This window comes from Juglans regia, chromosome 11, assembly GCF_001411555.2.
Source record: "Juglans regia cultivar Chandler chromosome 11, Walnut 2.0, whole genome shotgun sequence".
Lineage (NCBI taxonomy): Eukaryota > Viridiplantae > Streptophyta > Magnoliopsida > Fagales > Juglandaceae > Juglans > Juglans regia.
The window spans coordinates 7,176,535-7,197,390 of record NC_049911.1 but is presented as its reverse complement, the minus strand read 5'-3'; the positions used below and the strand labels follow the sequence as shown (position 1 = coordinate 7,197,390).

At 36.8% G+C, this 20,856-nt stretch overlaps 1 long non-coding RNA gene and 1 pseudogene across 1 annotated transcript; one reads left to right on the top strand and one right to left on the bottom strand.

Annotated features, from left to right (window-relative positions):
* Positions 1-4: 4 nt before the first annotated feature.
* On the bottom strand, positions 5-19,529 carry LOC118349881 (annotated as a pseudogene).
* Positions 403-2,271, top strand: LOC108993533. The gene is made up of 3 exons (XR_001996518.2): positions 403-754; positions 1,788-1,886; positions 1,982-2,271. It is a non-coding gene; the product is annotated as an uncharacterized LOC108993533 (long non-coding RNA).
* Positions 19,530-20,856: the final 1,327 nt, after the last annotated feature.

The following is a 20,856-nucleotide window of genomic DNA, read 5'->3' as shown; positions in this document are numbered from 1 at the left end:
GTACTTATTTTCCATCCTCACCAAATTTCCAATATTCTGGTTCATGGTGTTTTATTCCTTTTTGTGACAGGACAGGTCCTGACATCATGCAACCAATATAAACGCGTGGCTTTGATCTATGCCGGGCCAAGGACGTCGAACCAACCATACCAAGATTTATGTGCACATCATCATCAACTTTGAATTAGAAGTCAGGATCCCACTTAGCGGCAGCTGTTGAAAAGTATATTTGAGTTTTTGAGGACAATTCGTGATATCCTTCAATATGATTCAGACGTAAGAAATACTTGTTTTGCTCATTTTCTGCATCAATAGCACGATCCAGTAGTATGCCAGAAGTATAAAGTGGAGGAAGAAAAATATTGTATTCACTCTAATGCTTGATTACATCACAGCACCTTGTATATATACAAGTGCACCCATAATTGATGGGATTACAAGAGTAATTGATGGGATTCAGTTCTTCTAGTACAAGCATTTTTGTGTACCAACTGTGTACCGATGGCTGACGTGGGTCTTATTATATAAAAAAGAAAAGAAAAAAACAAAACACGAAAGTCAGAAGAGAGGAGACATACACGGCCAGACTAGAGATTACTACAGAAGAAATCCAGACCACACCCAATTCAGTTGAAGCGGCTTGCAGGAGAAAATAGGAGAAATACACAGAAAGCCAGACCAGATTGGAGCGGCTTGCAGGGGAAAATAGGACACGCCCAACTCCTCCATTTCACCATCAGATCCCCTTCGTCAGGTAAAAGCAATCTCTCCCTTCGCATTTTGTTGAAATATGTTGTGTTGAATGCTGAAATGGAACCCGTATGTCCCGAAGGAATCACTGAACTCAAAATCTTCTCCCACATTTACTGCATTTTCTGTTAAAATATGATGGTAGGCTAAAAGTGGGTTCGTTTCGTTCGTTTTATTTTTTGTTTAGGAATGATCTTTCGAGTGCTGAGAAGGGCAAATGTAGTGATAGACAAAGGGGAAATCAAAGGGAAAATTCTGAGTTGCTCTTGTAAAAAAAAAAACCCAAAAACTATACGTAAATGTAGAATTTGGGTCGTAAAGGTAAAAATGGTGAGAATTTATTAATTTTTCCTTGGAAAAATCTATAGAAGAACTGTAATGAAAATCCCTGCCGAGTTGCTCTCGTTAAAAAAAAAAGAATCACCCTGACTTTGTGTTAGAGGCAATATGTGTTTTAGTAATGGCTGCCTGTCTACTGCTCAGATTGTGTTTTAGTGATGGCAACCTGTTTGATGATAGTTGAGAATTGTGAAATTTGGGACTTTTTTGTTTGTTTATGCTTTTAAGATAATTAAGTTTCAATAGTTTATTTGAAAATTTTTCAGGTTTTTAGTAAAATCTGCCAATTTGAATGAGTTTACGCCAACTTGTGTCAATTAAATTACTTGTAGTCATCAGCCTCTCACTTCTCTTGGTCTGTCAATTGTCCAATTTCTAAAACCAGTTTCTAAATTACTTGACTTTTTGCAAGGGATGCTTGAATTTCTAATGAATGGTGTGGTTGAGGAATTGGGTTCTCAATGTTTGGGTGCTGCATGCAGTGTTCATTGCTATGAAATGGTTCTTATTGAAAATTAAATGTTACTTGCTGTTGGGGTTAGATGTTTACAATTTTGGAGCTGATGAGGATTTAGTTCCTCATCTTTACTTCCACACTTTTTAGAACTCAATTTATGCCAACAAATACCGATGTATATACAATGGCAATGTTAAATAAACTGAATTCATCACTTAACTTCATTTATCTGGGCAAACAGTTGTTGGGACTCTAGATAGTGTTCCTGTTCAATTCCATGTTTAACTGTTGGACTTTAGTGGAACGGAGTTTGGCTTTGCAGTGACTGAGACTTAAGAAGGTATAATATCTCTTGTGTAACTTCGTCTTTGTCTCTAAAGTGATTGATTTTGTTACATGTGGGTTTGTTTTTAACTTTTTTAATTGTGTTCACAGATGTAACTTGGGATTGATGGAACCCAACCGGATAGCTTGCCTGGAACACAACCCCTGCTATAAGTCAATGGACTTGCAGAAAATCCGGTTGATGAGAGTAGAAGTAGAGCGCAATGGCTACCATCTTTTAATTCCATGTTTAGTGTCTACCTTACATTACGCTTTGTTGATCTCATTACATACAATATGTTCAACCTACAAACTATGGCACTTTATCGATTTAATGATGTAGTAGCTTTTGGTACTTTTTTTGGTAAATGGTACTTTATCGATTTTTTGGTTGTCTTCAATGATGCTTAGTTGTTAAAAATGGCCGTTAAGCTATATGCAACTAAATATATACATTCCACAGAGTTATTATCCAACAAATAAATTAAAACTTCCCACATTCCACAGAAGCTGAAAATTATCCAAACATTGAAATCTATATATACAACTCAAAATAGTTGTGACTACGTTCATTACAACAGCGTGAGCAATAAGTTGGTTAAGATTACAAAGTTTCCGTTCAAGGGGCATTCACTGTGATTGTATTAAGTACAGTGAAATTAATATCGAAATGACCCAATAGATACGATGAAGTGTGCGTTCACGCCGGATGTCTGCTTGTTGCCTATGAATATCGACTTGATTGTTGTGGACTCCCAACTCCCTCTTTGCAATCTCTTATTCTCTTTTTCGAAGCTCTTCTTCCTTCCTTAACAACTCAATTTCTATCGTCAATTATTTTTTCACTTTCCTCACTGCTATCTACCCATTTGAAAAAGTTGCAGTGTGATAATCCCTGATTATAAACAAACAAATGACAGGTATGTAAAGTATCAAAGTTTTGTACAAACCCAAATACTTCACATAAACAATATCAACCCAACAAATCAACCAAAGAATACCAAAAGTTTATCTACTATTATCTTCATGGGCACATAGCAGCAATAACCAAATAATAACCCTAAATGACATAAATTCAACGAGATAGAGAGAGAAATTGAGCTATGGCTATAGCAGTGATGTGATGTCACAGGCAATCAAGAATAAATCATATACTCCTAAAAATACATGTAGTAGTGCAAGTAAGAATCGTTCCCACGGAGAGTATTTAGCCTAGTTTTATGCTATGTGAACAAGGATTGGGGGGGAGGGGGTTTGAGTATAACGAAAACAATTTTAAGAAGAACAACTATGAAACAATTCAAATTAAAGTATCGAAATCAATCAAAAGAACAAACCTTGGTCTAAGTCAACATCCACCATCAGAATTTTACAAATGATCATTGATGCAAATATATATTAATTCATACTTTGAATATTCACCATTGGAATTATTTTCCTATCTCTTCTTAGTCATAGTTAATTAGAAAACAAGCGATCTAATTAACCCTAACCACTAAACAACCCAAGACAAGCGCTAAAGGTTTAATCTAGTAGCAATCTTAAGAATTAGAGAGATCGATGAAGCTAAACAACACAAGCACAAGCGGTTGCATTTAATTTCGTCGAGCGTTCTTCCTAAGATCTAATAATTTCTGATGCAGCAAATCATCAAATCGGCCTTGTTTGTTTTCAAAAGACATCTCATCTCATCTCATCTAATCATTATAACTTTCCCAACTTCCAATACAAAATAAAATAAACAATTTAACTTTTTCAAATCCCAAAATAAAAATAATATTAAAAAATATATTCTAACAATACTTTATTCAACTTTTTAACTTTAATCTCAACTCATCTCATCTCCGAAAACAAACGAGCAGTTGCTTCACAAATTAGATGGATCAAACAATTACGGATTTGATGTCTAATCTAGCAATAGATTGCAAAGAATAATAAACTAGTAGGCCTCCTAGTAATTAAACGAGACAATCATGAAAATAGGTATAAAAAAACATTCGATACTCAAAGCATAAATTGAACACTAAAAACAAATCAGATCTCACAGTTTTATTGATTTCGAGGTTTCCGTTTCTTTCGACCAATTATGAAAGTTTAGCCACACAAAGCCATCATGAAAACTGGAAGGAAAAGTTAGAGAAGAGGGGAGAGAGATGCCCTAGTCTGATGATTTTTCCCTTTTACACGTCCATGCCCCCTTATTAGAATCCTCCAAAATCTCCTAAAATATCCTAAACATTATCCTCAAATAACCATATCCAAATCTGACTTAATTAAGGGAAAATATTAAAAATAAAATAGTGTTCTAATATAACTAGGAAAGTGGTGTTTTCTAGCTGTAACTTTCGTGCACCAGATCTCCAAAATGTCTGCAATTAAATCGCACATTTGAATTACACGATAAGGCCAAACGTTCTGAAACGTCAGTAGTGCAGGTGCGTCAACTTAAAGCCAGATTTAGACCTTTATGCAGCCAGTATGTTTCGAAACTCAAAACATTAAAGTTGTAGATCTTTGTCTTCGTGTTCCATAGCATCTTGAATCATCTCAATCGTAGCTCTTATGAGAGAGTTATGCCCATATTACGAAGTGATAACGAAACTGTCCAGAACCATCCAATTAACTTCGTTTTGCATTAAACGACTCCATTTGCTTCCTAAATAAAAATATAAGAATAATGAGTACATTAAGGAACCAAATAAGTATAAAAAAGACTAAACATTAAGGGAAAAAAATATGACACTTTGCATTCTCATCAAGCAGCAATAGAAATTGAGATAGATCGAAATATCTTTACCATGTACTGGTTAGTGGCAGCAATAAAAATTGCAAATAGAAAAGCTTGGGTATTCAATAGCAGAGGACAACATGGACAATTTTTTTTTTAAAGCCACTATCTATATATTAATGGTGTTTGTAATGCTAACGCTAACAAACATATATACTTATATGAAAAGCCCAATCAAGTAAAACAAACAAACAAATTACAATTACAGCACATATCAACTCAACAAATCAATCCAAACAATGCCAACAAATTTTCTTCAACAAAAATACTCCCAATATACAGCACATAAACAATATCAATTCAACAAATAAACCAAAAATACCAATTCACATGGGGTGCCAAATGCAAATTCTGGTGGGAATGGCCAAGATTTGACAAGAATAGGTTGAACACAGACTGGAATGCAAGGCAAAACATAATGAGATATAATGTACTAGTTACTACACCAGAATGAAATAATCTGAACTACTAAGCTCAATCCTGTTGAAATAATCTGAATGCAGCTTTAGACAAACAGATATTCCAGAGAGAGAACAAAAAAAATGAGGAAAAAACAGATAAAAACTTCACATGTGAGTCCACAACAATTGAAACTATAGCAAACCAGCTTCCATTTCTTAATGTGACAAAAAAATAAAATAAGATAAAACTCAGTCTTGATCCATCTAATTGAGACTAGCAATTCACATGTGAGTCCACAACAATACAGGGACAGTCCAATTCCCAAATAAGATAAAACTTCCCAACTTGTGTTCATTACACAATAGCTTTTAGATATACCAAGGCTCACCATTTCCTAGTTACTCATTCAAACCCCTAATGAGCATACACAAATAAGTTAGCAACAATAAAAATACCAAATACAATCTTTTCAATTAATTGTCATCATAATTAAGTTCAAAACTAAAAGTACCATCCAATCTTTTGTCACATTAAGAAATGCAAGCTTTGTTTATATAGTAAAAGGGCCAAGAAGACACATCTCAAATTCTGGAGTAAAAAGCAAAAGCAAGAGGACAGCTAATATTATCTTTAGTGCGCATATTAGGTAACTAAATGAGTCACTGGAAGGAGTGCAACCAAATGTGTAGGAGCATTCAATTTCTAGTCATGACTTATTTCTAATCATAAAACTAGAAAATCTAAAAAATATTCAACGTGTCTTTGAATCCAGATCAATGTGAGATCAACAATCCCTCAAAGCCTACTTTGAAAGCACAATGAAGATAAAAGTAGAGAAATAATCGATGTCATAAGGGTTGTATATTGGGAAATTTTGATTGAAAATCCCTAAACAAATGAACTCAACAAATCAACCTAAAATTACTAAAAATCACAGAAAGTGAGTGAGAGAGAGAGAGAGAGAGAGAGAGAGAGAGAGAGAGAGAGAGAGAGAGAGAGAGAGAGATACCGGTGATTGAGAAAAATCCCACGTTGCCTTCAACGACAAATCACGGAGAAGATGGGGTTATGGTTCAGAAGCTTTAATGGGGGTTAAACGCATATGGGGTTCTGAAGCATGAAATGGAGACAGTGGGGAAAAGAGGAGAATGGAGGAGAGAAGTATGAGAATGGAGGAAAGAAGCCCGAGAATGGAGGAGAGAATGTGTTTCAAGTTGCAGAGAATGGAGCGAGAGAGAGAGAACGAAAATGGAGAACGGAACTCACTGTTTCAAGCTTGCAGAAGCGTACATCCAAATGAAATGCACCGTTTCATTAAAGCATTCTAAACTCCATTTGTCTTCATTTAAATTACATCCCTTCCAGCGCGCAACATAACCCAAATTTCATTCAAGTAAAACTCACTGTTTTACTAACTGACATGGAGATTGGTGCACTTCGGTACACGAAATAAGTTGCATTTAGACTTTTCTTTAAAAAAATAGATCAACAAATGGGTGGTGCTACTGTGCCGCTTGCACATTACCGCTATAAATGATCGCCTGACGTGGCATGGTACCTGGCATAATATTAATTAAAAAAAGAAGAAAGAAAAGTGGCTGAATGAAATCGACGAGCGAGAGAGGCAGAATCCTCGTGGGTGCATCGCCCTCCACTCGTCATCTTGTCACCGTCCTGTTGCCGTCCCCTCTTCTTCCCATCCTAAAAATGTTCACCATTTTCCTGAAAGATTGATGTTCAATGGAATCTTATCAAAAACTTGGTTCATGCATGCATTTGTCAAAATCCAACCAGATTATATGTTTGCTAGCTGTTTGCTCTTGGTTTTGGAATATTTAAATAAAATTATTCAGGATCAAAACTACTCCTTGTTCTGTGTTAAATGGAGCCATAAAAAATGATGGAATCTTCTTTTGGTCGTCAAAAAGCATTGCATTATGTGATGAGATTGAACATAATGTTTACTTTAGCTTCATTTTTTCCCTAATATTTTTATATATAGATGAAGATGGACAGATTTGGGAGAATCAAGTATCATGAGTCAAAGGATTGCAACGGATTGTAACAGCTTCTGAGTTATCCATTTTTTGAATTCTTTTCAAACCAGTTGTACAGATTGTAACAAGCTCGTCAGTTTCTCTAGTTTAGATTCATTCAAAATAGTTGTTCCTTGAAATAAGGATTTCAAACAAATGTTTGTTATCCCGTATGTGTATTTAACTGCTGCAAATGTATATGAAAAATATACTGGTTTTCCACAATCTGATATGGTATCAGAGAAACCACGAGTAGCATAAGCCGATCCAAATTTTTTTCTCTCATTCCCTGCTCTTCAGCAATCATGCCTACCGAATCTGACCCTGCAACCATTCTCAACACCAATGAGCCACACCAAACTCTTATCAGTATCAACGTTGCTGCTCAAGCCCCTTTCAAACTCACCTCTTCCAATTACCTCTCCTGGAAACTGCAGTTCCAAGCACTCTTCATTGGCTATGACCTCCTTGGCTATATTGATGGCTCCAAACCATGTCCGCCAGCCACCTTGACACAATCCACTACAACCAGACCCAATCCCAGTTACATTCTATGGACCAGACATGACCAACTGATCCTCAATGCTATCATTGGCTCCATCTCACCCACCATTATTCCCTTCATAGCTCAAGCCACAACCTCTAGACAAGCCTGGACAATTCTAGCCAACACCTATGCTAAGCCCTCTCATGGCCGCATCAAACAAATCAAAAACCAACTCAAAAACACCACCAAAGGCACCCTTAGCATCACTGAATTTATGCAAACCATCAAAACTCGAGCAGATGATCTTGCTCTTCTTGGAGCCTCAATTGATGAAGAGGAAATCACAAACAAAATCCTCGATGGTCTCGGTGATGATTACAAAGAATTAGTTTGCGCAGTCCAAGCAAGAGATACCTCTATCACCTTTGAAGAACTTCACGAAAAACTCCTCAACTTTGAAGCCTCTCTTAAAACAATCCCAACCGAGCCACACCATTTTCCAGCTACTGCAAATCCCACATACCGAACCAATAATAAACATTGGCGTCCTTCTCCACCACAAGGCACTACCACCTCCAACTGGCGCCCATCCTTCAACTCAACCAACCGCCCACCTGCAGCAACCAATACAGGACCCACTTCATCACAGGGACCACGTCCCCCTCCCAGACCATACCTTGGTCACTGCCAAATTTGCAAGATTCAGGGTCACACTGCCAAATGATGTCCTCCATTCCGCCTAGTACCAGTTCAAACTTCCCCCACGTCCAGCTATTCTCACCAAGGAACACCATGGCAACCACAAGCTCATCTTGCCACCAACCCCACCACCACGCCATCCTGGCTCCTGGACAGTGGTGCATCACACCATGTTACATCAGATCTGAGCAACCTCTCCCTGCATGCTCCATACATTGGCACTGATGATATCATGATCGGAGATGGCTCCAATCTTCCCATCACGCACACTGGTTCCACCTCTCTCCAAACTTCTCACAATACCTTTACATTAAACAATGTTCTCTGTGTTCCATCTATGAAAAAGAACCTCATCTCTATATCACAATTTTGTCATTGTAACAATGTTTCTATAGAGTTCTTACCATCCACTTTTCTTGTGAAGGACCTTCGAGCCAAGGCAACACTGCTGAAAGGACAAACTAAAGATGGTGTCTATGAGTGGCCAACCTCCTCCCCTTTGATTGCCTTCTCCACAATAAAGACCACTTCCTTCGACTGGCACCATAGATTAGGACATCCTGCTTTTCCAATTCTCAAGCATATTGTATCTAGAAATCAGTTAGGCTTATCTTCCTCTTTATCTCCTGATTTCTCATGTAATGCTTGTCTTTGCAATAAAAGCCACAAATTGTCTTTCTCCAACTCTACAATTGTCTCTACTAAACCTCTTGAAATCATATTTTCAGATGTCTGGACCTCTCCAATTTTCTCACATAATGGCTTTAAATATTATGTCCTCTTCATTGATCACTTCACTAAATACATCTGGTTTTATCCACTCAAACAAAAATCTGATGTCGAAGAAGTCTTTAAACGGTTCAAAGCCATTGTAGAAAAACACTTCAATTTAACCATTAAAACCCTCTACTCTGACAATGGTGGTGAGTACATCTCCCTAGCTAACTTTCTTTCAACCAATGGTATCTCTCATCTCACCATTCCACCTCACACACTTGAACAAAATGGTTATTCTGAAAGAAGGCACCTTCACATAGTCGAAACAGGCCTTGCTCTCCTCACTCATGCTTCATTACCCCTCTCCTACTGGACATATGCCTTTGCCACAACAATCTACCTCATCAATAGAATGCCCACTCCCACTCTAAATCTGTCCTCACTCTACCACAAGATATTTCTAACAGCACCAAACTACTCAAAATTAAGGGTCTTTGGCTGCTTATGCTACCCTTGGCTTAGACCTTACACATCACACAAACTTGAATCACGGTCCAAGCCGTGTGTTTTCCTTGGTTACTCTCTCACTCAAAGTGCATACTACTGCCTTGACCCTTCAACATCAAAAATCTATGTCTCTCGACATGTCAAATTTGTTGAATCTCAGTTTCCCTATTCCTCATTAACTAGTCTGTCCTCTACTACTACTCCCAACACCATCGCCACTTGGATTCCAGCACCACTTAAATTTATCTCCCCCTCCTCCCAGCAGCCACTCACTATACCATCTGAAGTCATTGTCCCTCCGCAACCTCTACGTACAGCTCCAACGCACCGTCTCGTACATAATCCATCCACCAACACCACCCATACCACCTCAAATGCCTTGACATCCTCAACCAATATAACCCCACCACTACATATTTCAACGTCATCTTCTCCTAACCCACCCAAAACTAATCTCCTTCCAACTCACTCAATGACCACCCGAGCCAAGAACCACATTCATAAACCAATAACCAAAATGAACCTTCACACCCAACTCTCTAAATCCAACGACCTTGAACCAACAACAGTGACTAAAGCCCTTCTAGATCCACAGTGGCGTGAAGCCATGTCTGATGAGTGTGATGCTTTAGTAAAAAATGGAACATGGGAACTTGTTCCGCCAGATTCCACACAAAATATAGTTGGGTGTAAATGGATTTTCCGAATGAAACGTAAATCTGATGGCTCTATTGACAGGTTCAAAGCACGTTTAGTCGCAAAAGGATTCCATCAAAGACTAGGAGTTGATTACCTGGACACGTTCAGTCCTGTTGTAAAACCAACCACAGTTCGTGTTGTCCTCAGCCTTGCTGTATCTCGGGGTTGGTCCCTATGCCAACTTGATGTCAACAACGCCTTTTTCCAAGGACACCTCTTCGAGAATGTCTACATGCAACAACCACCAGGTTTTGTTGATCAAGATCATCCATCATATGTCTGCAAACTTCGAAAGGCAATCTATGGCTTCAAGCAAGCACCTAGAGCATGGTATCATGAACTTCGCACTTTTCTTCTTCACTCTGGCTTCAAGAATTCTCATGCAGATACCTCACTATTTGTTCTCACCACTGCTGGACATATTATATATCTACTTGTCTATGTGGATGACTTAATAATCACTGGTGACAACACTAAGATGATCGACTCATTAATTGATGTTCTTGCTCATCAGTTTTCAATTAAAGATCTTGGACAACTATCTTATTTCTTAGGTGTGGAGGTAGTCCCAAATAAGCAAGGTATTTTATTATCTCAAAGACGTTATATTCTGGATATTTTGGGTCGAACTAATATGACTAACGCGAAACCAATACTCACTCCCATTCCAACTAGTCCGCCTCTGATGTCAAAATCAGGCTCTCCTCTGTCTGATCCTACAAAGTACAGAACAGTGGTTGGCAGCCTTCAATACCTCTTGATTACAAGACCAGACCTTGCATTTGCGGTTAACAAGCTCTCTCAGTACATGCACACCCCAACAACCGACCATTGGAGCTTTGTTAAACGTCTATTACGCTATCAATGTGGAACCATTAATGAAGGCATCCAAATACATCGCCAAACGCCACTAAATCTACACGCCTATTCAGACGCAGATTGGGCAGGTGACAAGGATGAGTTTTCATCCACCACTGCTTATGCCATCTATCTTGGTCACAATCCAGTCTCCTAGAGTTCTAAGAAGCAGAAAACAGTTGCAAGATCTTCCACTGAAGCTGAATACAGGTCTGTAGCTAATGCAGCTGCTGAGGTCAACTGGCTTTGTTATCTTCTAACTGACCTTGGTATTCCACTATCTAGCTGTCCCGTTCTATACTGTGACAATGTTGGTGCTACTCAACTCTGCTCCAATCTTGTGTTTCACTCCAGAATGAAACATGTTGCCATCGATTTTCACTTCATTAGGGATCAAGTACAAAATGGTGTCCTTCGGGTTGCTCATGTTTCTTCAGCAGATCAACTTGCTGATGCACTCACCAAGCCTCTTCACCGTACCCGCTTTCTTGATCTCAAATCCAAGATTGGACTTCTATCTCGAGCTCCATCTTGAGGGGGCATATCATGAGTCAAAGGATTGCAATGGATTGTAATAGCTTCTGAGTTATCCATTTTTTGAATTCTTTTCAAACCAGTTGTACAGATTGTAACAAGCCCGTCAGTTTCTCTAGTTTAGATTCATTCAAAATAGTTGTTCCTTGAAATAAGGATTTCAAACAAATGCTTGTTATCCCGTATGTGTATTTAACTGCTGCAAATGTATATGAAAAATATACTGGTTTTCCACAATCTGATATAAAGTCCTCAATGATATAAAATAAAAGCGGATATATTTGATACTATATGAATATGAGGTCAAATCTCGCATTGACCAAAAGTAGTGGTTTTAGATATGACAATAAATAATCGGTGAAATGAGAAGAGAACACGAAGCAGCATGTATGTGGAGTTTTTGTTGGTGCTCGACTGTCGGTGAGGTGGATGGATTTCTGCTCAACTGTCGATAATTGTTGCATTGGTTTTTTTTCGTGAAGGGGCAAATCGACTGCTTTACACCCAGCCGATTGACCCACCAAATCGATTGTTGAAATTCTTTTTTTTGGTGAGGTAAGTGCAGCTGCTAAAATCTCCAGTAAGTGTTGCAATTTTGTCGATGGTCGGCATCGTGAGGAAGGGTGGCAGGTGGATGCAAGATTGGGGGTTAGGGTTCGGTTCAGTCTTCACTCTTCACAATTCACAAACAGAGTCAAGACTCGGGTATGAGTCACGTGAATCCCTCTAATTTTTTTTGTCCTCACCATGCCATATGGAATCGTTACGTCAGCTATCAAGCCAAGCGGTCATATGAAGCGGGCATATTGAAGCGATAGACTAGCATTACACTTTGTCATCTTGGTCTGTCTTTCCAAACTTGTAATCATCACCTCGAGCCACTAATTGAGTCTCCATTTGAAGCATTGTTGTCGAATTGTCTTCCTTCATTTAAGCCTGAATATACTTATAGAGCATGCAAGTCCAAATTAGAAAGAAATGTGAGAAAAAACCCAAGCATTGACCTAGCTAAGAGCATTGGTAATGGTCATTGCCAAGTCTAAAATTTAGCTAGAATTCTAAATTTTGGCTAGATGAATCCACATTAGATTAGCCATCTTAAAGTTAAAATAATAATATAATATTATATATTTTAATAATATTTTTCAATTTTTATTTTTATTTTACAAATACACTTAATATATTAATTAATAATACAATTTTTATTTAAGATAGTGCTACCTGGCTATGTTGCTATTTATTAAAACAACAAAATTAATACCAACATGTTTTACTATCTGGCTATGTGGGAACAAAATTAATATCAACTCGTAACCAAAATTAATTCCTCTTTATTTAGTAACAAAGATGTTATTTTTGGTGTAAACATAAATACCAACACAGTCCTCTTTACATAAATGTCTACGAACACATTTTATTTGGTAGTTCCAGATTCCACAACTTCCTCCAAAACTCATAAGTGCTTTGTGAATGTGAACTTTCAATCCTTCCTTCATGATTTAACAACTCCAAAGCTAAATGATATACTGATTTTACTAGATACATTCAACTTTTATGAATACTCCAAACAAACTGAACTACAAACTGCAAGTGAGAGTGGTGAAGAAGGGGTCATCATCAAACTGCCACATGCTCCCACTAGTCTACACACACAAATGAACACAACTTAGATATTTTATACAAACTGCCACATGCACCATAAGTAGAAAAGGGATATGCAACAGATAATCCAATTATAATCAATTGGGCTTTCAAGGTCAGATATTTGATCAAACCTCTAACTCATCATTACACAACTCTCCTTCACTCAAACTTCATCTAGAATGAAGATGAAGAAGCTACAGAGTCTAATTCTGGCAGTAAAATACTAGTGGCCCTACGTACATACGTACCTGATCTTCTTGTAATTAATTTTTTTTGGTATCAGAAAAACAAAATGAAAAAAGAATCATGAGATGGGTTTTGGAAAGAAAAGAAAAGAGAGTAAGCAATTGATAAATGGATGACTTTCAGGAAGGTAAAGTTGCAATTTTTAATAAAATGGGAATTAGATTTTCAGGAAGGTGTTATGTATGTATGTACCTAGCTAGAGCCAAAAATCATGTGTACTCCAGATTAAACAAGCTGAAGGCTTGCAGTCAATAGATGAGAGAGGAGAATGATAACAAAGTTATAGGACCAATGGGTCAAACTTTTGAAACCCAGAAGAAAAATGTACCTAACCGATTTCTCTTCATGATGTGGTTTAAGACAAATGAAAAAACAAAAACCATATTAATGAGAGAGAGAGAGACTAGAGAGAGAGAGAGAAATGAAACTTACAATTAACATTCCCTTGAAATTGGGAGTTTCTGAATGCTGAAAAGCATAGACATGAGGTGATATAACCCAACACAGCAGAAATAAAGAAACTACGACTCAAGATAATTAATGGCATGGCATTTTCAGTACACCTTAAATATATATGTCTTAATTAATAGAGTAGTAATGATTATATATATATAAACTCGATCATGGTTTATAAATCTTGGAAAGAGCTTGCAACAGGTTTACTTGTAGCCTCAAATGCAGGATATAATCTGCAGTACGAAGAAAGAGTCAGTCCGGCTTCAAACGTTGCCCTCCCGGAATCAGACTCTGCAGCTTCTTCATCTTCATTTCCACCGCCCAACGTCGAGTACCAGCCCGCCTCTGCCTCGAAGATCTCCTAAATTACAAAAAATTTGATACTTGTGCTTTATTGTTCTCATTTGAGGACAGTGGACTAGGAAAAGACTCACAAAACAAATATGCATGAAGTGCACAATGGCATCCAGCCTGAAAATGCAAGCCCAATTACCATCCATAAATGAAATTTTAAGAGAAGAGAAATCCTCAGGGGGAAGGGTACCATTACCCATAGTCCATATGTTGATCCCCAAACCCATTGAACTCCAGACCTAACTGAGCAACCCAAGCAGAGTCACTTCCCTCGTTTATTCATAAATAAATAAAAAAGAAACTGAAAAACACATACACAGAGTTTCATACTGCCAGCCATGCCTCCCAACACCAAACTCCCACATCAACTGCACCACATCCATCACCAGAAACTACGACTTCCACAAAAATGCACAAACACCAAATGAAGAAAAATCCATCGCACAATAGATTGATACCCATTTCACAAAATCATACTCATTTCATACTCAAAACCCAAACCCAAGGAAATCCAAAAATGGAGTATACGAAATTTGCTATTGAAACCCAAACAAACCGAGCAAAATAAATGAAAAAAATCAAGGCTAGGGTTTCGGATCTTACCTTGTTTCTGGTATATGATCTGGAGAGAAGCTCTTAGCAGCTGTTGGAAAGAGAGCTGTGGGCAATTTTACAGGAAAAAGAACGAAAAGAGTTGTGCGGGAGATAGGGAGAAGGAGATGTGAAGGGAGAGGAAGAGGAAGAGGAAAAGGAAAGGAAAAGAAAAGAAAAATAATGAGATTGTCGTGCGAAATGAATGTGCAGGAGACCAGAGGAGTCAAGATCGACCCAGGAACGGAGAGAAGAGGGAGAGGAGTTTCTGAAGAAAGGAAAACGGAGAGAAGAGGGAGAGTTTCTGAATGAAGGAAAATACGAGGGAAAGAGAGAGCGACAGTTGGGACGGAAACAATAAAATAAATCTTTGATCTTTCAACAGTGGCTCGCCAACTATGGCCAGGGATGTGATTTCACTGTAGCTCAAAGTTGAGAAATTATGCCTTTGACTAGTTCAATGCAGGGCTTTTAGCTCAATAAAAGCCAAAATTTAGACTTGAATTTGGAAATGGCTAGGCCATTGCCAATGCTCTAAAAATTTGAAGTTTAACATTTACGCTACAGTAAATGTTAACAGCTCTCCATACCTGGCGAGGGACTGTTCACCATTGAAAGGTATATTTTATTATTTCATCTTTCCTTTCTCTTTCCCTTGTTCTTTCTCTTTCTTCATCTCATTTCCCTCGTTTTTCTTTTTCTTCATCCTGAAACGTGTGAAACACGGAGACCTTTGTCTTCTTCGATCATCCACGCCCTATTCTCTCCGTCGATCGTCCACACCGTCGTCTTCCAGCCCACAAATCGTCCACTCCGTCATCTTCCAGCCCACAAGAGACCTGTACATTTCGTCCCCAAATCTGTCACAACAAAATCACCATTTGGGTTTCGATTTACATGGATTTCTTACATAGGTTTTGATTTACATGGGTTTCAATTTACATGGATTTCTTACATGGGTTTCGATTTACACTCTCATACGATGTGGAATTTATTCTTTTATTGAGTTGGGTTTTCTTTTATTGTTTTGTTTTCCATATGGATTTACATTCTCGTATGGATTTACATGGAGGTAGAAGATTCCCTATTTCTTTGTTGTGCTTGTACTATATCTGTTGTGGTGTATTTTTGTTTTGCATGCGTGATGTCCTCTGCTGTGAAGGTTTTGTGCATTATGTTATAGCCCTTGTCATCTGCTGTGATGCTTTTGTGCATTATGTTATGGCCCTTGTCCTTTGCTTTGATAGATTTAATATGGCCCTTCACTAGTAGATCAAGTAATATGAGCTGCAAATGTTCTTTTATGTCAAAAAGAAAAACAAAAGAAAAACATTGTGAAAAACTTCGACTATTCTACTTTTGAATGTTTCTAGTTCACATTGTGAAAAGAAAAACAAAAGGAGTTGTGGCATTGGCTGAAAAAGCTTTGGCCATGCATTATGTATGCTTAATCCAATTGTGGCTCTTCCTTAATTAAAGAATTGGAGCTTGTAATGGATTCTTGCTTATCATCCTACTATATGCCTTTTAACTTTTTTGATCATTTGTTAGGTGCCAAACAAAATGACTGGTTCTTAATCAGCCAGTGCCGGCTCTTCCATTAGGCCACTTAGGCAATTGCCTAAGGCCCCTAATGAAAGAAGGCCCCTAAAAAAATATATACATTATAATTTTTTTTATATATATATTTAATAAAAACTTTTAATTAACTCAATGAGAAGGAGAATATAAATAAGATCAAATAGATATTATATCATTATTATTTTTTAAAAGTATCACATATAATAATTATTTTACCTATTCTCCTTCTAAGAATACACTTCTCTTTTTTTATTATCAATTTAATATATAATTAATTTGAAAATTATAAATAGTAAATTTTAATTTTTCAGTGTTCATAAAAGGTTTTGGTATAATCCTTTGAAGAGGCAAGGGCCCACTTTTTTTCAAATGTGTAAGTTGTTTATAGAACTTTATTGACAATAAAAAATATAATTGTGTCTAAGAGTCTAAAGTACTTGTAAAACTAGATTTAATAAAATTCTCTCTAAATCAAAAATTTCCTAATAAAGATTAAGTCAGGTATTAATTGAAAATGTGGTATAAAATCTTAATTAATAATTTTACTTTACAAAATGATAGGAATTATTTTTAAATAAAAATATAATATAAAAATAAAAATAAATTTATTTAATTTTACTTTTAAAAAAAAAATTAGGTTAGCCTTAGGCCCCGGAACTTATTGAGCCGGCCCTGTAATCAGCCATGTTTGCAAACTAAAAAGTCATTTCATTGAAATGAAAAAAAAAATAATCCTCTGTTAAATCTGTTTGTTTAATTATTGCGTTTGTGCGATAATTTCTGCCACTAATTAGATTTCATTGTGGTAGATTCTTAGGCATTTCTGTCAGGAACAATAAAAATATGATTTACTCTTGTATGTGTGTCTTTAGTAAACAAGACAGAAACAACTTAAACTTTTCTTTTTGGTTTATGAAATTTTATTCATTATTTTTACCATAAATTGAATGAATGGATCTTACATGTGTTTATCAGCTTGGTTACACATATAAAGGTCTAGTTAACATGCATTCAAAGGGTTTTATACATAGGTTTTAGCCATTATCTTCATCATATGTATGGTTCACAAGGTCCACTGTCCCGGCTAGGTTCTTAGTTCGGAGCATTGATCTATGACTTGTACAGAGTGCATATTATGTGATTGTCTAGGGTTAGGTTCAGCTGGCTCCAATAGTTGCAAACTTGCATTGATTTATTTTTTGTTTGAAAGTTTGGGAAAGTTATAATGATTAGTTTGAAAAGGTTGTAATAATTAGTTTAAAGATATTTGTATTTAAGTGATGTTTGGGAAGGAGATGAGATGAGATGAGAATTTTGGAATAGAAATTTTTTCCAAACAAGTACTCCAAAAGCTTCTACTTTTTTTTTTAAAAAAAAAAGTAGTTGCAGAAAGAGGTACCTTTTCTTTCAAATAGTTGTAATCTTTGGGTTTGTCACAAGTCCACTCATTGATATAGTTGTAATGAACATTTTAACATTGTGAAGTCTTATGGCATGGGTTCAAATCCTAACAGTTGACCATGCATGTGTGTACATGTATATATGGGGAATTTCGTTGGGAGGTGAGGACTAGTTAGTGAATGAGATTGGTATTATGTGAATATATTTTGTATACAGATCTTCCCTTTTTGGCAATAGATTGACTTGGTCTTCACAATATTTTAAGCCAGTCAAGGTATTTGTGCCTTTTTACTACTATATTAGTTATCTATGAGCTTGAAAACCATTGGAGTGCTGGTGCCTACATTTCATCTATGTTATATTGTAGTATTTGATCATTCACAGCTCCTTCATATTTTGTAGGCTGCTCTTAATTAACCATGCTTTGCATATATTTGATGGACATATTTTGTAGGCTTCTTGTAAATATTAGTGTGTTGGACAGTTTGCTATGTAGCTTTATGTCTCTACCTATAATCTCTATTTCATTTTCTTGTACTATAATTTCCATGCATGCTATTGATGCATTTGTTATGGTTGCCTCAGCACAGAGATCAGGAACAACTGTCACCTTTGAAATAATATAAGGATGGGTCATAAGTTGCATCTGTTGGAGATTCATGTTGCATACTTGAACCTGCTGAAGGTGGTATTTATATGGACTGTGTTGGTATTTATATGAACTGTGTTGGTATTTTATGGACTATATTGATAATTTGTATGGATTGTGTTGGTATTTTTGTGGATTGTATTGATATTTATATGGACTATGTTTGTATTTTGTAGACTGTATTGTTATTTGTATGGACTGTGTTGGTATTTTTGTGGACTGTGTTGGTATTTATATGGACTGTGTTGTTAATATTTATTCAATACTACTTTGACTTTTGGAACTTTGAATGGTAAAACATGCATGGCATGCAGATCTAGAAAATATATGAAGTGTATTTGTAAAATAAATAAAAAAAAGTCAAATATTATTAAAATATATAATATTATATTATTATTTTGACTTTAAGATAACCAGTCCAATATAAATCCACCTAGCCAAAAGTTGAGATTCTAGCCAAACTTTGAATTGGCATTGCCAATGCTCTTAACACAGTACACCACCTGGAGTTGCATTGTGTCTAATGACAAATCGAATTATAATTCCCTTGTCTGTTTCCAACTTCCTTAACCCTTCCCCTTGGGGCATCCATGTCTCTCTTATTGATTCTCGTCGCTTTCTGCTGCTGAATGCAGTAATGATTCCCACAAAAAAGAAAACCTTCTAACGCTCCTTAAATTGCTCACTTCCTGACTGTGTAACTATTGCATCTCTAACGAGGAGATTGTTTTATCTAAAGTCATTATTACATCGTGTGTTTGTGAAACTTGAGATAGGTTGTCCCCTGTCTGAAAAGAAGCATCCTTCTTCGCACAGTTGTCTATGGGATGGAGAGGTCTTGATTCCTGTTTCTCAACTGATGAAGCCTCTCTGTCCATTGTAACTAGATCAAGAATAGCCCAGAACCTGTTGACAACAAGAACACCCAAGATGAAGTTGGCGATACAGAGGCCAAGAACCCTTCTGGTGGAGATGCCATTACCAATCTTGTGAGGTCTGCTCAGACCCATTTTCAATCTCCAAAAAAGCTTCAGCTTTATAAGGAAGCGTCTGTGTTACAAATCAGAGAAAGCAGGGGATCCAATTAGAGAATGAGATGCACCTTAGTGACAATTCATATGGGTGTGTTTTATGTTTACTGTGTACCATTAACTTGTAAATAACCGTAATATTTGCAGAAAAATGAAATTTGCAGTAAAAAAGACAACGGATCCAAAATTTCAAAAAGGGCAAGGAATTCCAACAGTCTGAAATTTTGTGGAAAACTCCAAACTTTTCAAAGGGCTATTTGAGTACTCTGCATTTCCTCAACGCCTCTCATGTGTTTCATCTTCTTCACCCACACATAAATAGAGAGAGAGAGAGAGAGAGAGAGAGCGAGAGAGAGAGAGAGAGAGAGAGAGAGAGATTGGTTCGTGTATGAAGCTTTTCATTACGCTACTCAAAGACCAAAGATTTTTCCCTATTTTCTTTCTTCTTGGTAATTGATTTCAGGCACCCATCTGGTATGATCTTGATCTTTCTTCCTTGTCATACGTTTCTTTTCTTGCTTTCTTTGGTAGCGGAGAAAAAGGGGGAATGGCTGTTTTAGTTGTATTCAATGGTACATCTTTTTCTTTTGCACACCAATGCAATGCAGCAGTGCCATTTCTAATTTTCCTTTCTTCTCTGTCATTGGCTTTCAGAAAAGTTATTTAGTGTGACATATAGTTCTTAATTCACATTGCTGCATCTATCCGAAGTATGCTAGATCTCTTCTCCGAAAAGGTCAAATTCTATCTCTACCATGTTTTATTCCTATTGGCATGATTTGAGTAAAAATCTGTCAAATTCCATATTTACTTCTGGTACATCCGGGTTTTCTCTTATAATAATAAAAGTTCAAAGTACTAATCAAAGGAAAAAAATTACATAGACATATGTGATGGCATTTTGGGTGTCGCTCCAAGCTGTTCGCCATTAAGGGTCTTTTGCATTTTCATGTGAAGAACACGTTATAGGAACAGTCAATTGTGGCATTTACAAAATTATCCTATAATTTCATTCTTTCAGATTAGAGCATAGTTCAACCATCAAAGAGATCCACACCTTTCTTACTGATTGAAAAATTCCATGTTTCTCGGTACAACGCTTGAATGAAAAGGCAGGTTCTTTTGATTTAGAGACCTTGAACGAAGCAATATTCGTGTTCGTATAGGAATCTTATTTTGTTGTCACAATGTTGGATTTTTGAAATCGCTTGCCAATAGGGTTTCTAAGTAGAAAATGGTGGATTCTAGGTTTCCATCTTCTTCTAGTTATAACTAACCCCTTTGATTCAGATAATGAATCTGATGC